The 17,668-nt window shown below is 42.6% G+C and overlaps 1 protein-coding gene and 1 long non-coding RNA gene across 7 annotated transcripts in view; one reads left to right on the top strand and one right to left on the bottom strand.

Annotated features, from left to right (window-relative positions):
* The window catches only part of HHAT (hedgehog acyltransferase), a 352,540-nt gene that overhangs the window by 180,013 nt on the left and 154,859 nt on the right, over positions 1 to 17,668 (top strand). The gene's annotated exons all lie outside the window — the stretch shown is intronic.
* Positions 1,093 to 7,133, bottom strand: LOC131815200 (uncharacterized). 2 transcript variants are annotated; one of them, XR_009347604.1, is made up of 4 exons: positions 7,097 to 7,133; positions 4,998 to 5,066; positions 2,979 to 3,117; positions 1,093 to 1,927 (listed from the first exon to the last, which is right to left on the bottom strand). It is a non-coding gene; the product is annotated as an uncharacterized LOC131815200 (long non-coding RNA). The 2 variants fall into 2 exon arrangements; XR_009347603.1 differs by having other exon boundaries at positions 6,888 to 7,129.

Here is a 17,668-nt window from a genome sequence, read left to right as displayed (position 1 = left end):
AGCTGAAGGCAGAGGCTTAACCCACTGAGCTACCTAGGCACCCCTAAATCCATTTCTATAATGTAATATAAGCCTATTTTTTAAAGAAATATTTTATTTATTTTAGAGAGGAAGAGTGGGGAGAAAGTGGCAGAAGGGGAGGGAGAGGGACAAGCAGACTCCTCACTGAGCATGGAGCCCCACGTGGGGCTCTGTCCCTGAACCCTGAGATCACCTGAGCCAAAATCAAGAGTGAGATGCCCAACCAACTGTACTACCCAGGTGCCCCAATGTAAATATATTTCTATGGTAAAAACACAAATCCATTTTCTACAGAGCAAAGGCTGTGTTCAGAATGCTGTGAATTCACAATTTAGAAAAAAAGTATTAAGCAAAGCCCAGTGGCAAAATGGGATTGTGGCTGAATGGCAGGCTCATCTTTGAGGAGAGGGCTAATTATTCTTTATTTTTATAAGACTCAGCATGAACTAGGTTGTGTAAGAGGTCTGTGAATTAAAAAACAAAACAACTTCTGATTTTCTACCTGATCATTATTCATTTAAGGAACTATAAACCCTATTATTAACCCCAGGCCTGATTTCTCTCAAAGGGAACAATGGAAAAGTGCTGGACTGCTCTGGAGTCTTTTTCTGCTAGAATATTCCCACAGTCTTTCTGTGTCTTCCATGACAGTGAAGAGTACCGCTCTTCCTTAGTTAATAGGACATTCCACATTTTTACTTTGATGTTTTCTTGTGATTAGATTTAGAGTATGCTTTTCAAGTCGGAATACTACAGGAGAAACATTATGATATCACCTCTGGAAGCACGCTATGCCCCAAAATTCTCATTAAGTGATGCTAATTTTCATCATCCTGAAAGGGTATTGTCTGATTCATCTACTGTGCCATTACCTTTTTTCCCCCTTTGCAACTAATAAATGTTCTGTGGGAGGCACTTTAAGACCCTGCAAATACCGTGCTCATTGTCCGTTGTTTCCCCCTCAATTTAGCATTATGGATAGTCCTTGTCCCATCCAGTCTTTACCGTGATGGTTGTAAATGATGATTTTCCCACTTTGGCTCTGACCAGGTGGCCTTCTGTTGTAAATAAGAGACTTTCCCCCGTTGAAAAAAAAATTGTTTATTATCTAAATGGTTGTACCACTTCCTAATTTTTAGAGGTTCATAATTCATAACTGTACTTAACTTTTTAGTGCTAGGATTGCTCCAGTCTCTGCCAGGGGAAGACCTGTCCACTTGATTTGGACATGCTCAAATGGTATTTGGGAGGGATACCTTATATGCGCAGACTCTGCCCTGCCAATCACCCTTCTCTCCTTTGTGGCCCCTAACGTGTCTGTAAATAAGTCCAGGATCATGGTTGTATATGTGAAAAGTACCAGTAAGCTGACATTTTTGGAGTCCCTTTGCTCCTCACTGAGGCCAAACTTGAACCTCAGTATCTTGCCTCACACCAAGTGGCTACCAGAAGCATAGCAGAAGAGGGTACATGAGGATGTGGATGAGGAAGGAGAAAGAACAAAGAGGCCAGACCTCCTTCCATGCAAGAGTGGGCTCAGGACCTAATGGGACTAAGAATGGAGAATGCTTCTGTGCTAGGACATGGGACACAGAGTCTCAGAGTCCAATCACTCCAAGGTAGTCCTTTTCTCTGTGAGCTCAGCATCAGGCTCCAGATACTTGTTCACCAGTTTGCTTTGGGTCAGAGCTATTATCCTTATCTCTGAACTTGTCTTTATAGATGCTTAGGAACAAGGCCCCTCTCGTCGCCCCCTTGGGTGCCCAGCAGACCTGACGTGTGACCTCCTCCACCAACAGTGCTCTGGGTTCCAGGGCCACTCAGGCCGTGCCATCTCAGATTGCATGCTCTGTGCTCTAGAAGGCATCTGATGAGCTGTACCGGTGTGCTTCAGTTTCTCTTAATCCTAAATGAGGGAATAGAATTGGGATCTTTAAGGTCCTCTTCAGCTTTAAAATTTTCTAGTTCCGAAAACTGACATAGGGATTTTATGTGCTTGAATTAATATTCTCATATATTTGTCATGACCCATCAACCCTACATATTCTGCTCTTGTGTCAAGCAGAATAGGCACTTTGCATGGGTTATCTTCTTTCATAATTTCTTATCCCCTCAAATTATCCCTAGTGATAGAAGTCTAATCAGGATGTTAATTAATGCTTTTGCTAGCTATAACATAGGGATGTGTAGGCACAAAGTATTTTCACAATAAAGGAAATGAATTTCTGTAATAGCCTATAAAAGACCAAATTCCTGAGTTCTTCCTAAGATTATATTAAGTTAATGCTTACCCATAAGGAAGCCACTCCAATCAGTTTCTCAGTTCTTCTTCACTCATTTTGAAGGATTGTTCTGGAGATGTTAAAAGTGCTATTCACATTAATAATTAGAGCTTTTATCAAGAGACTGGCTGCTTTGGTAAGTACTCTCACTATCTGCAGCCCTGGGTGTGTGTCCATTTGAATGGACAGTTGGGGTCCGCACCCAGACTTTCCTTATGGGGCAAGAACAGTGTTTTCTATACAATCACGCCGACTACTGAGATTATTAACTCCAGGGGATTTTCCCCCCGTATTTATAATTCATTTATAACAGTACTTTTCTATGGTTTGTATGCTTAGAAAGTTAAGAGCTTCTACAAACTCAAGAGTCAAGATCATTCAGCTTGGGAATCGCTGTCTCGGGTCAAGCCTCTTGGTTGTCTTCCTGCAGGCTTTGGCCACAGGCAGTCAGTGTTCCCGCCCCCATGTCATTAAACCCTGCACAGGCTGCTGGCCTAAAGGAGAGCTTGATTTGCTGATTATACCATAGTTTGAAAGCTTCTTCAGCTTTCTTTAGCAAGAAGGGAGAAGTCTGCCTCTAGACAATGTGAAAAAGAGGAATAATGAAGTCCCCAGTCTCTCTTAACCCAAAGCCATATCGTTATTTGTGTTGTTTTCACAGACTGTTCTTCATACCTGTGATGTAATTTTCCAAGTTTCACTCCCCAGAAGTCCGTATCTTGGTGCGGAGGAGTACGGGGTGGGAGAGGATGGAAGGGAACGGAGCTGCCGAGCCATGCCGCTTGGTGGCTGGGGAGTAGCTGGAAGGTTAGCTCTGATGGCAAAGCAGAAGGTGTGTGGGGAGAGGGAAGGACCCAGGGCAAAGGGAGAGAACAAAGGGAGTCATGTAGCTTTGAGGATGTGGTAAGGGATGCTATGCCCAGAATTAGTTAATAGATAAAAGTAATGAAAAGCAACCAGGAGGGCTTTTCAGCAATGGAAGAAGACAAACTGTTTCCTGCAGAGCCACATGTCATCTATTTGAGTTTCTTCCAGAACTTCAAAGGGAATGTTTGTTAGGGGTATCCAGTTAAAGGACAAGGATCAGGAGTGTTCGAAGGGAGGTTCCTGGTGGTCGCCACAGAGCCCTGTCCTCTTCTACATCATTTTGACAGTTAGGAAGCTTGTGTGTTTCACTGTGCTGAGACCTGAGCCATAGATAGTGAATGGAGAGTGAGTGGCCAGGAAGAGAGGTCCAGGGCTGCTGCAGAAGCTGACAGATCTACACTGTAGGTTCATAGTACAGAAGGGACATATGCGTGAGGGTCATCTGTCTCTTCCTTCCTTTCTTCTGGGTGAATGTCCTTCTATCACATGCGGGCATCCCAAATTCTTCTTTCAGGTCTTGACTCAGTTGTCACCTCCAAAATGAGGCTTACCCTAACTATTGTGTTAAAAGTTGTACCCCACATGCCACTCACCCTGCTCTACTTTTTCTTTTTCTTCTATTACTTCCCCTCCCCTGACACACTGTATGGTCCTGCTTACCGATAATGTGAATTTTTAATTGTATCTTTCTCTCCCTGTTGGAATGCAAGATCCATGTTTATCTGTTTTATTCATTGGTTTATTGTGAGAGCCAAAACAATGCCTAGCACATGGTAGATGTTCAGTTATTATTTGCTCAATGAATGAATGAAATAAATAAAGTAAAAAACAATTACAGATAGCAAATAAGACAAAATAGGGTCTTGGAGGAATTCCATTATCAAGTTTGGTATAAGAGAAAAAAGAAATTTCCATACTAAAATTGGACAATAGAAGCCAGGCTCTCCTGAATGGTTTATGACAAATTTTGTCAACTGAAAAATCCTACATAGTGGGTTTTCCACCAGTGTTTGTTCTTTTAAGATTCCATCTCTTTGATTTAAAAAAGTCACCAGTTTGATATCATTTTCTTTTGGTACAACTGGATTTAAGTGCTGTGTAGGTTATTTAAAAGGTGATGGTTTGAAAAAGGTTGTGTTATTGCTGGTGATTGGTGTTCTGCTGGCTTTGAAGGGCTGAGTGGGAAGTAGGGGATTAGCGAAGCAGAGGGCAGGGAGTGAAAGAGGAGAGGGAAGTAAACCAGGGGCCAGGGCTAACTGAACTGGGATTCTTTAGGAGGAGTGACTCAAAAGTCACTCTAAGAGGCTGTTGGTTTAACTTCATAATTGCTGTACATAATTAAACACATAAATGTTGAGGAAACACCGATTAAAGGCATCCTGAGAGAGAAGCAGACCTAATTGGAGAATCTTATTTTGTGCTCCATGACTCACAGTATTTCCAACTGTCCCCACGTCATTATTTTGTCTTTTAGCCTCCCCCAAGTGTTTTCTCAGTTTCTATTGACCAGGGCCTCTTTCTGCAATGTTCTTCTCTACTCCATAGCAACTGACATTCAGTGTAGTCTTGGTAACTGTCAACTCCTGTGTTTCCATTTTGTATGTGGAGCTTGTAAAGCTGAAATTATAGGTCAGGCCGCATGCACGCTGATAATCTGTAAATCCAGGAAAATTTCCCATGACCATATGAACCATAACACACACCTCTTGGATGCTTGCCCTTCGTTAAATAGGGGCTCAACAGGAAGTTATGGATGCTCCTCCCATGTCACTTCTAAGTCTTTGTTCCCAGAGTTCTATAGTGGAGAAGACCATTAACATTACTCACTGTTACTTTGGTAGGGGGCATAGTCCTTAAGGATTTTTCCATGTCCTAACACAGGGCCTCTACAAACTTCTGAGATGTAAAAGGAAGCAAAGAACATTATGAGTCCATTTTAGTAAGAACAGTAACCTACAAAAAGTCCACTATGTAACTGAAACACATCATTTTGAGATCTGGTAACGAGTACTGTGGCCCCTGAATCAGCCCAGATTTGGTATTTGAGCTTTGCTCCCTGATGTCTGATGAAGGGTCTGGACTCCAGGCATGTAAGCTACACTAGGCCTTCAAGTTATATTGAATGGAGTGGTGGACAAAATAATGGTTTAGGAGAGAGGAGAAAGAAAAACGTGTTAAACCAAGGTCAGATTTTGGCCTTTCACATATTTGAAAGGAGGAAAAGGCACCTCTGAGCATCTCTGAGAAATTACTGTCACCATTAGGCACTGTGCCAGATATAATAACCACAAGTTGAAATGAATAGAAGCATGTCTCTACTGATATCCATGGGTATCTTCAGTTGCAGTTGAAACACTCTTTCATAGACTTCTCAGGAGAACTCTCTAGGGGAGTGCCCCCAGATGAGGACAAAGAAACTCAAATACCAAACCTAAAAATTTTCACATTCACCCAAGAGGTGGTATTTCAGGCAAATCAAACACTTTAGAAAATTTCCCAGGTTTAACATCTCTGTATGACCTTAGGCAAAATCCTTAATGAGACTCTTACTTAGAACTAATGTTCTTACAAAGGGAATGAAACAGGGACCCTCTGATCTGATGGTGGCATTACACCAGAAGTTTAAAGGAGGTCTATGGTATTTTAAATGTCATGTCTTAATTTTTGTCAAGGGTAAATTCAGAGAAAGATTATGGAGAACTTGTCTAAGAAAAACATTCCATCGTAGAGAATTTTACTTTCAACCTAGAAAAATACTTAAAATATGAAATTACAAAAAAAAATTTTTTTCACACCAGAAGACAGAAATAGCGCATTGTAAAGAGCACCGGGCAAAAAAAAAAAAAAAAAAAAAAAAAGAAAAAAGAAAAAAGAAAAGAAAAGAAAAGAAAAAATGCTCCATATAGAAAACATTGAAGCAGACATTATATGTTTAAGCTTCTTCATTATGCAGTCATCTCATAAAACCTGCCCAAAATCACCATTTTTATGAGGTTAAATATAGTCCTTGATAGAAAGTGGGAAGAAATGGAAAGGCGCAGAGATTTCTTTATGTGCTAAGCCCTCTGTGAGCTTAATTCGTTTGGCTCAAGCCTGGTTCCGGCTGATCAGAGCAGGACCACCCCCATCTCCCAGAATGGGGCTCCCCACTGTATTCTTGCCCCTTCTTCTTTTCTTTTAGGCAAGAGTGGGATCTTTCTGGAAGGCAAATCTCTATCCAGTCCTTCCTTTGCTTAAAAATGTGTAATGGCCTATCCCCAGTGCCCTTAGGATAAACTCTGAAGTCCTGTGATGGACTGGCCTGTTCACAGAGGCAGTGCGAAGTCAGGGCTTACCACTGTGAGCTTGGAGCCATACTTCCAGTTTAGGGTGTCACCTCAGCCACTTAGCAACTGAGAGCCCTCAGCAAATTATTTACATTGTTGGGCTTCAGCTGTCTGAACTATGAAATGGAGAGGGTGATGATGATAGTACAATCCTGACAGGGTTGTTGTGAGGATCAAATACGTTCTAGTACGAAACATTCATTTTATTATTTATTTTCTGCTTTCTGTTTGCCTCTGCCCCTCTACCCTGCCCTATGTATTACCAAAGTATTTGCAGATACTGTTCCTGCCTTCATTCTCTTAATGGGACATATCTCCTTTTGTCTCTTTCTTATAAACGGTTTCCTCTGCTTGGAATGTTCTCTCTCTCTCTCTATCCGTATCCACTCACCTACTACATCCTCTGGTTAACTCTTCCTCAACCTTCAAAGCTCAGACCAGAGCTCCTTTTCTCTGAGCAGCCTACCCAGATGTCACTCTGTATGGTACATGCTCCCAGAGCTGCCATTCTTCCTTCTATCCTGACATTTATCACACAGTATAGTAGGTCTTTCCCTGCTCCTGTGAAAAAGGGGTTATATCTCGGTCATTTCTACATACTTGCTGTCTACATACTGTGTGCTCCTGGATGGACGGGAGGATGACGGTCACTGAGACGGTGTGATCTAGTGACAGGAAACCTCCCATGCCCATTTGGTCATAATCACAATTGTGTTAAATCTGCATGAACATATAATCACTCCATCATGTTTTCTGATCCATCACTTGTCTATATTAATTTTTTCTGGTTCCCTGTGCCATCCCCTCCTCATCCTGATTGGTATCCTCTAAGCTTGCTCCTCTCTGCCAGTCTCTCAAGTAGGCACTTGAAATTGAGAATAAGCCTCTGGGTATGGTCTAGTGAGCACAAAGACACACTATTCATTCTTTTGTTCCTCTGCTAAAGCAGACAGATGCTACGTTTGGTTTGTTTGTTTATTTTGTCTCACAGTTCTGTTGATTCATGAGCTCACTGTCTAGGATGACGGCAGTCTTTTTGGCCCGAGCGAGCGGTTGGAAGCATGGGGTTGCCATCAATGACAGGGGAGGCTATGGAGAAGCAGATGCAGGGGGTCATCAGAAGTTTACTTTCAGATGTGCTAAGTTTGAAATTTCTCTTAGGCATCCAAGTGGAGATATTTTAAAAGGCAAGGAGATATATGGATCTTTATATATGGAGTACAGGAGAGAGGTCTGAATTGGAAATGCCAATTTGGGAATTTTAAGCCTATAGAGAGCATTTAAAACTCGGAGATGAGGTAGTGAGACAGCCATGGGAATGAGTGTGTAGAGAAGAGGATCAAGGAAGAAGGAGCCCTGACTCTTTGACAGCGACAGTTTGGAATCAGCAAAGACATCTGAGAAGGAGCAGCCCATGAGGTCTGAGGGAAATCAGGAGGGAGTGATGTCCTGGATGACTGAATGCAAGTCCAGGAGGATATTTACAGAATGGATTACAAACTTAAAGTGTCCTCTGTTATACATATTTGTATTAATATAAGTGTGTAGTAAATATTGAATGTACATATATCTTTACATAGGTATATAATGAGAGATTCATATAATGAATTGCATCTGGGGAAATACCAGGAGCTTGAAGGCCTGAGTGCCGGGCCCAGTTCTGTTGTTCTTACCTCTTAGACTTCAGGCAAATTAAATAGCCTTTTTTGAGCATCATATTTTACTCCTCTGGAAAGTGGGGATTTTAATTCTTGTCTCACTCTGAGTTATTGTGAGAAATCAGTTGAAATAATAGCTATAGATATGGTTTGTTAGTACATATTCTATCTATATCTATATAAATGCATATTCACAAATCTGTATATGTCTGCATATATGTGATATGTATACACCGGACTCAAGATAATTGGTGTATTGTCAGTGTCTCTTGAATCACTTAGGTTATGACCAGTTGGTAGGTCATACTCAATTTCGTGGGTTGCAAACAGCTTTCTGAAAAATGGAGCAGAATAGAAATATCACTATGAATTGCTCAGAGTAAAAGTAAGACAGACTTCTAGAAACTTTTTCTTTCACTTATATACCTGTAGTAGTTATTTGTTTCTGTGTAACTTAGCAGTTGAAAACAATAAGCCTCTATCATTTCTGGGGGTCAGGGGCTGCCTCACTGGTTGGTTTGCCTCAGGATGAAGGCAGGTTCAGGGTTGCAGTCACTGGGACCTGCTTGCAGGTCACTCCTGTGGCGGTTGTTAGGGAGCTCAGCTCCTGGCCACAGGGATCTTTTCTTAGGGCTATTTATGATGTCACAGCTGTCCTTCACCAGAGTACATGATTGGAGAAAGAGAACCAGAGAGCATCCCCAAGACCGAAGCCATAGTCTCTTTTATGACCTAGTCTCAGCAGTGACTCGTTGTCACTTCTAACATGATTTCACGTGGACGGATCCTGGTACGGGGGGACCACACATAGGTATGAATGTCAGAGGTGGGGACCACTGAAGGCCATCCTGGAGCTTGGCTATCACAACCTCTCTATCTCTGTGAGTGCTGGGTTGAGCTATGAAATATGTTTGTTAATGTAGGTCATGTATAAAAAGATGTTAAAGAAATACTGCTCTCTGAGGCGGAGGTGTCTGTGAGCTGGCAGAAGCCTGTTGCAGAAGCTCTGCTGTTGATCCTCTTCTGCTCCCATGGCTGAGTTCTGCTGACTTTTAGATCATGAGTGTTCACACCAGTGAGTTTTACAGTTTTTTACAACTGAAGTCTAAATGGGCTGTATGGGACTGCTTGTCCCTAAATAAAATGATCCTGCACCAAGGTCCTTTCATAGCTCCCCTGTCTGATTACTGTAGTTTTGTATCTTATACTTGTCTGACAAGTACAGTTCCTGTGTGTGAGCTCCCACTTCAAACCTGTGGCCAGGTTTCTGTAGATACGGTTTTGTGATAGTAATATGTTCTGCCTTTTTTTTTTTCTACTTGCTTATTGGCACGTGAATGTGGTCTAGGTAATGATCTTGTGGAAAATTCTACCTATTGATAAATGGGATAAACAGAAAGTTTTATGTTTTGGGAAGAGGGATTATTACATGTATAAAGGTGTGCCTTACTTAAAAGAATCTTAGAGAATAGATTAAATAGTCCGATAGGACTTTTTTTTTTTTTAAGATTTTATTTATTTATTTGACAGACAGAGATCACAAGTAGGCAGAGAGGCAGGCAGAGAGAGAGAGGTGGAAGCAGGCTCCCCACTGAACAAAGAGCCCGACGTGGGGCTCGATCCCAGGACCCTGAGACCGTGACCCAAGCCAAAGACAGAGGTTTAACCCACTGAGCCACCCAGGTACCCCGATAGGACTTTTAAAATAATTTGATATACCTTGCTGTGAAAAATAAACATATTTTAGCTCTCCTAGCTGGCATGTTATTTTATTTTTTATTTTAAATTTTATTTTATTTTTTACATGCATAAGTGACTGAAAAAGAACATACTGTCTTTGAGGTACTAATAGGCTCTAAGCCTTCTAGAAGTTTCTAGTTAAACAGTTAAGAGGCCAATAGAAAGCACAACACTAAGTAGAAACATATGGCCACTGGCTCTTAACTTAAAACTGTGGGAGTTTCAGAATGGAGTAATTTCTTGGGATGAAGTGAGTGCTACCAAATAATTGGGAGCCTTCTGCTGTGGTGTTTACTCTTTGTGCTTGGGGGTGCTCATTCTTGTCAGACCCGGGGCCTTTGGTCTCTTCTGACCAGTTAAGAACTTGTGACTGAGGACTTTTCCTCGTCTGCTAGTTGTAGGGGACAATTGGAGGACTGTCACTCTCAGCAGGCTCCCAAGGATAGAGGCCCTTTTGTTCTCGAAGACATGCTCCCCTAACATGCTGGCCTTATTGTAGTTTGTAGTTCACGTAGCAGTTGTTTCCTTAAGTGTACACTCTTGCAAGCAGAGACTCTTCGCAGCACCTGGCAGTATCTGGTCTGAGGTAGAGGCTCGATGAGTATTTGTTGGGGAGAGGAGGGAATTAAATTCCTTATTCTCTTAAAAGGGTTTATCTTCAGACGAACAGGTTTGTGGTTCAGTACGCATACAATGCTACATTTCCTTGGTGTTTTCATTAAAGGTAATCTATTTTAATTTTCCTTGAAATCTGTGAACTTTAAATTGTTGGAGACAATTTACAATGTAATTCCCGTTTTTTGAAGTAAGAACTCATTTGCCTTTGAAGTCCATGTCACTTTTGGTAACATCCAAAGGGAGAGGCGTTTAATTTTAGTAACACAGATGCTGACCACTGACAGCTTGAGTGAGCAGGTTGAGGACTGCAAGCTAGAGAACTTTGAAGATCCCTTTAGGTTCCAGCCCACACATCCCTGAAGGCCAGATTCCTGGTAGACCAAGCAGCTCATCAGTCAGCTGCATGAAAGGACTTCTCTGTCTGGAATGCTGTCTGAATGGAGGACTTCTGGAGAAGTTGCTCTAGGTGTGGGCTCCCAACCTGGCTCTGATATTAAAACTACGGAAAACAAAGGCAAATGTTTACATGGTGGTTTATGAAAAGCCAAGAGCTTGTGTATGTGTGTAAGCTCTCTGCCCTGATATCTCTTGATTTGAGATGATTCAATTTCCCTGCTGCCTCTGCTGTGCTGATCGCATTTATGCAGCTTGTCCTGTGCAGTCCCAGTGAGAGCATTCATGTTAGGCTGCTTCCAGCGTCAAGCCTCACACCACGACCCAGCCCTGCAGAGCTCCGTCCCCGTGTCTCTGCTTCTGCCTCTGCTAGATTGTGATGTGGGTTATTCTCCCACTGACAGATTATTGCTGTATGGCCACCTTTATTTTGTTCTTTGGATTTCTATAAAGAGAACTTGAGAGAAAATTATAGAAGGAAAAATAGTCATATTCACTTTGATTAGCTGGAGCCATCTAGGTGAAAGAGACGTCCAAGGAGAAACTAAGAAGTTTTGCTAGTAATTCATGAGTACAGGAGAGGCTGCAAAGATTTGGGGATGTGGTTGTTTTAAACTCTAAAATCTGATTATATCCCAGATGGTCAAGTAAGGGGTAAATACTGGAGAGGCATTCTTATCAAGGCTCTGATATATAACAGATACGAAACTAAACAGGAGGGAAAGGATATAATTTAGTGAGAATGAGACTAATATTGAATTTCTTTTAAAATTTGTTATTAAGTATCACTTTTAGATATTAATGACCATTATTTTTGAATTCCAGCTATAGTAAAGAATCTTTTATTTCCCTATTAAAAAGGAGGAAAAACCTGTGTACTTCACCCCAGTTAAACACACTTGAGTTTCATATCTGTATTTTCAATTTGGTTGGCCTTGGATTACGGACAGTGGAAAAACCAAATATTTGATGACTCCCAGGGGCAAAGCTAGATCATTGACGTGATCATGCGATGGCAGTTTTTCAAACCACAGTGGGCAGCTTCATCAAACACGTGTCATGAAGGACCCCTCATAGTAATGTCGTATCTACATGAGAAAAGCTGTACTTTCTAATGAGATTTCAATAACATGATTGGCTGGAAAAATCCATGTACAGAGAAGACATTATTGGCTTTTAAGATTGTGTTAATGTTTGCTTTGTGTTAAACTTTTGTGACCTGCTAGCATGTTTTGGGTGAGTGTTGACTTGTTGCCCAGTTCCAGTCTCCAGCCTTTTGAGGCCCGACCTACTTTATTGTGGTTCCTGAAGCACTGGGTGTCTTGGGCCCAGTTTACTTTATAAATGGAAGCTGAGGCCCATGTCTCTGCATAATCTTTTCCTGAAGGGGGAATAAAAGGCAAAAGTCAGATATTACTCTGCATTTGGAGAGAATTCGGTAGTTGGGTTGTCAAAGGCAGCCTGGGTGGGAGGATCAGCAGGGGGATATCAGGGACGTGGATTTCTCTCACTTTGTCTTGCTACTTCTGGTGGCATTGTGGGCACAAATGCTTCCTGGAAGAAAGGAGAGCATTGTGTCGTCATCCCCTATGGCTCTGGGGCCAGCTGCCTTTCCTCTCAGCAACACTTTAGATTCCAACCCAGTGATGTTCTGTGGGAGTCACTGCCATTTGGCTTCCATGGGGGGAGCTGAAGCGTCATCCACTTCTCTCTCATGATAGCTTTGCCTCATCTTTTGTTAAAATTCTTTGCCTTTGCTCAATCTTCTGTCCTCTGCACCCATCATGTGTCACTGTGGAACCCCCCCGCCCTACCCCAGATGGATAAGAAACAACCTCGGTTGTCTTGTCCTTCTGCACCTACTACCCTTCTCCTCCCTCTTCAGCACCAAACCGATCATAGGTGTTATTTATATCCCACTGTCTCTGCTTCCTGTCCTTTTCATTCACTCTGCTCTCAGCTCTGGTCTGGCTTCCGTTTCCACCACTTGATGAGACTTGATGCACTGGTCAAGCTGCCAATGATCTCCATGTTGCCAGATATGTTTGGGAGACATTTTTACATGAAGAGATGAGAAGCCAGATGAACTTAGACTCTTACCTACAGTATGCACAAAAATTAAAGTAGAGTAAAGACTTGACAACAAGGTGTGATGTCATAGTGATTCTTTTTTGTTAACTGTCTATAAAGCACATTTAATAAACGACATGTATGTTTTTACTGGAAAAATAGATTAAAGACTTACATTTAAAAACCAAACTTAAAGATTTTAAGAAGAAAGCATAAGAGAAATAAAGCTTTAGGACCATGATGTTTAGGACCAAAGATGTTTCACATAAAGATACTAATACATGATCCACCATTGGAAAAAAACAAACAAACACTGATGGATGGATTTTTATAAATTCAAAACTTTTGTGCTTTGAGAGGTAGCACAAAACTTTTGTGCTTTGAGAAAAGACAAGCTACAGACTGAGTGAAAACATTTTGAAATCACCTATCAGATAAAGGAGTTGTTTCTGGAATACACACGAGGATAGGAACTCAGCTGTCGTGTTCACGCTCGGATCCCAGTCATCTCCTGCAGGGTCTGAAGGTGCTCTTTAGAGTCTAGAAGGTGCTCAATAAATATTTGCTGGATGAACAAATGCATATGGCATTGATGCAGTTTGGGGAAGAGCCTTAGGAAAACTTCATAAAGTCTGAGGAGGAAAGAAAATACCCTTGGACATTTGCAGAAGGTTTATGAACCCCTTGTACCCACTATATTTGTTCCTTTTTGTGCTGTGGGTATTATCTCTGTGCCACAGTTATAAACCCTGAGATGTGGAGAGGTGATTTTTCTACCCACGCTCAGATGTTATTAAGTGAGATAACCCAAAGCTCAGACCTTGAATTTCTAATTCTACATCTTGGGAGATGTGGTTTCTGCCCTAAAGCTCTTCACTCCTGAGCTGTTTATGCCTGGAACTGGCACCTTCTCTCTTGTTCTTTCTCCAACATTCTGAAATGCCCAGATGTCCAGGCTTTTGGCCTGTTTTCCCAGAATTTGCTCCCTAATAATCTGATGGCAGACATACTTTCTGATGCAGTGAAGAGCATGTCCTGTGAAGACCCAGCACCGTTTTTTGTTTTGTTGTTGTTGGTTTTTTACTGTTACCTTTTTAGAATTTCTCTTCATAGGCTGTGGTTCTTACTTTCTACTTCCCCATCAGACTTTGGTATTTTACCAAATGTGCTTTGGCTGCCAATTGGGGTCTTACTGGCCTAAGTTCACTTTTAATTTTCCCTGATCCCCCAGCATGACTTTTAAAAAAGTTTTTTGTTCAAATTCCAGTTAGTTAACATACAGTGTAATATTAGTTCCAGATGGACAATATAGTGATTCAACATCTTCATACATCACCCAGGGCTCATCATAGCAAGTGCCCTCCTTCATCCCCATCACTGATTTCCCCAACCCCCTACCCACCCCTTCTCTGGTAACCATCAGTTTGTTCTCCACAGTTAAGAATCTGTTTCTTGGTCTGCTTCTCTCTCTCTCCCCCAACCCCGCCACTTTTGCTCATTTGTTTTGTTTCTTAAATTCCACATGAGTGATCACACAGTATTTATTTTCTCTGACTGATTTATTTCATTCAACAGAATACTCTAGATCATCTATGTTGTTGCAAATGGCAAGATTTCATTCTTTTTTTATGGCAGAGTGATAATCTATTGTATATCTACACCACATCTTCCTTATGCATTCATCAGTCGATGGTTGGACACTTGGGCTGTTTCCATAATTTGGCTGTTGTAGATAACCCCCACCATCACTTTTTATTCTTGACTGTCAGCAGGCTCTGAATCTCAAATCGATATGCAGGTTAAGTCCAGACAGGCCCAGGCAGTGGAGAGAGCATAAGAGAGTGAGGGCTCTTGCAGAGCCTTCGTGTGACTTCCACCAATAGAGACGAACGTGGTATAACATGGTGCCGCTTATCACGCGATGTCGTCAGGAAGCCTGTTGCCAGTCTAGGGCATTCTCCAAAAAATGCCAGTGGAGACTAGGAGGAGGCTGTGTGGGGACACACTGAATGATAAAGTAGGGTCTCGGGAACTGCTGGCCGCGGCTCTGGCACTGGTTGTGGAGCTGTTTCAGATGACCTCATCTTTTCATCCTGTTTCCTAGTCTGTCAAGTGAGGAGGGAGACCAGTGCAGACAGACTTGAAGGTCTTTTCCATTCTCTGAAGTGAAGCTAGGTAGCCCAGCCAGAAGTGATCAGGGCTTCTGGAGTCTGGGGATAGACTTTATTCTCTTAGTCTTTGGACTCGGTTTTACCTCCAGCTGTCAAAATCAGTTTTCACACTAAACAGGCAGGAATGGGAGAGCTTAACACTGGCGGGGGACCACATCTGCAGAGGAGACAGTGAGGACTATAGATTGAAGACTTAGAGCAAGGACTGAGATGTAACTGTGGTACTTCATACAAACGCTGCCCTGTGTATGGCCTGCCACGCGGCCCTGACAGCCGTGGCTCTACACCACACCTCCCCAGTGAGATGGCATTGGCAGCTTCTGGCCATGGCTCCTTGCTGTTTGTATCCCCAGCTCCCAAGCAATGGACGAGCCTGGGAGGAAGAACCGGGAGCCTGGGAGGCAGGCAGCCTAGCAGGGCAGAGCACATCCTCAAACCATGTGTGGGATCTGCTCTGAGTCCTGCCATGGATGTGCTGTGTGGGGCTGGCCCTCCCCTGCCAAAGTGGGGGTTGCTGCAGGGGTAAACCCATGTGCAGCACTGTGTCAGGGGCAATGAGCCCAATTCCGGCAGCCTGGGAGGCTCTACAAGCACAGCGATCAGGGTGGTAATAAGTAAGCCTTTGGGGCTGCCATGGGACCCTCAGCGCAGGCCCAGTTTGCGGGTGTGCTGACCGTCATCAGAGCAGCTGCTGGGCAAGGGCACGTTCAGACTTTGAGGTGGTTCCTGAAAGTAACTACAGGAAACCTGAGGCCAGGTGGACCCACTAAGGTCATCCATTCCAGATTTCTATGCAATGGTTCACTCCTCTAAATATTCTTTTTTTTTAAATTTTTAATTTTTTATAAACATATATTTTTATCCCCAGGGGTACAGGTCTGTGAATCACCAGGTTTACACACTTCACAGCACTCACCAAAGCACATCCCCTCCCCAATGTCCATAATCCCACCCCCTTCTCTCCCAACCTCCCTACCCCCAGCAACCCTCAGTTTGTTTTGTGAGATTAAGAGTCACTTATGGTTTGTCTCCCTCCCAATTCCATCTTGTTTCATTGATTCTTCTTCTACCCACTTAAGCCCCCATGTTGCATCACCACTTCCTCATATCATATGATGGTTGTCTTTCTCCGCTTGACTTATTTCGCTAAGCATGATATGCTCGAGTTCCATCCATGTTGTCGCAAATGGCAAGATTTCATTTCTTTTGATGGCTGCATAGTATTCCATTGTGTATATATACCACATCTTCTTGATCCATTCATCTGTTGATGGACATCTAGGTTCTTTCCATAGTTTGGCTATTGTGGACATTGCTGCTATAAACATTCGGGTGCACATGCCCCTTTGGATCACTACGTTTGTATCTTTAGGGTAAATACCCAGTAGTGCAATTGCTGGGTCATAGGGCAGTTCTATTTTTAACATTTTGAGGAACCTCCATGCTGTTTTCCAGAGTGGCTGCACCAACTTGCATTCCCACCAACAGTGTAGGAGGGTTCCCCTTTCTCCGCATCCTCGCCAGCATCTGTCATTTCCTGACTTGTTGATTTTAGCCATTCTGACTGGTGTGAGGTGATACCTCATTGTGGTTTTGATTTGTATTTCCCTGATGCCGAGTGATATGGAGCACTTTTTCCTGTGTCTGTTGGCCATCTGGATGTCTTCTTTGCAGAAATGTCTGTTCATGTCCTCTGCCCATTTCTTGATTGGATTATTTGTTCTTTGGGTGTTGAGTTTGCTAAGTTCTCTATAGATTCTGGACACCAGTCCTTTATCTGATATGTCGTTTGCAAATATCTTCTCCCATTCTGTCAGTTGTCTTTTGATTTTATTAACTGTTTCCTTTGCTGTGAAAAAGCTTTTGATCTTGATGAAATCCCAATAGTTCATTTTTGCCCTTGCTTCCCTTGCCTTTGGCAATGTACCTAGGAAGATGTTGCTGCAGCTGAGGTCGAAGAGGTTGCTGCCTGTGTTCTCCTCAAGGATTTTGATGGATTCCTTTCACACATTGAGGTCCTTCATCCATTTTGAGTCTATTATCGTGTGTGGTGTAAGGAAATGGTCCAATTTCATTTTTCTGCATGTGGCTGTCCAATTTTCCCAACACCATTTAGTGAAGAGGCTGTCTTTTTTCCATTGGACATTCTTTCCTGCTTTGTCGAAGATTAGTTGACCATAGAGTTGAGGGTCTATTTCTGGGCTCTCTATTCTATTCCATTGATCTATGTGTCTGTTTTTGTGCCAGTACCATGCTGTCTTTTTTTTTTTTTTTTTTTTTTAGATTTTTATTTACTTGATAGACAGAGATCACATGTAGGCAGAGAGGCAGGCAGGGAGAGAGGAGGAAGCAGGCTCCCCGCCGAGCAGAGAGCCAGATGTGGGGCTCGATCCCAGGACCCTGAGACCATGACCCGAGCCGAAGGCAGAGGCTTTAACCCACTGAGCCACCCAGGCGCCCCAGTACCATGCTGTCTTGATGATGACAGCTTTGTAATAGAGCTTGAAGTCCGGAATTGTGAC

This window comes from Mustela lutreola, chromosome 14, assembly GCF_030435805.1.
Source record: "Mustela lutreola isolate mMusLut2 chromosome 14, mMusLut2.pri, whole genome shotgun sequence".
Taxonomy (NCBI): Eukaryota; Metazoa; Chordata; class Mammalia; order Carnivora; family Mustelidae; genus Mustela; species Mustela lutreola.
Note: the sequence above shows the minus strand (reverse complement) of the source record. Positions and strands in the feature narration are given on the sequence as shown.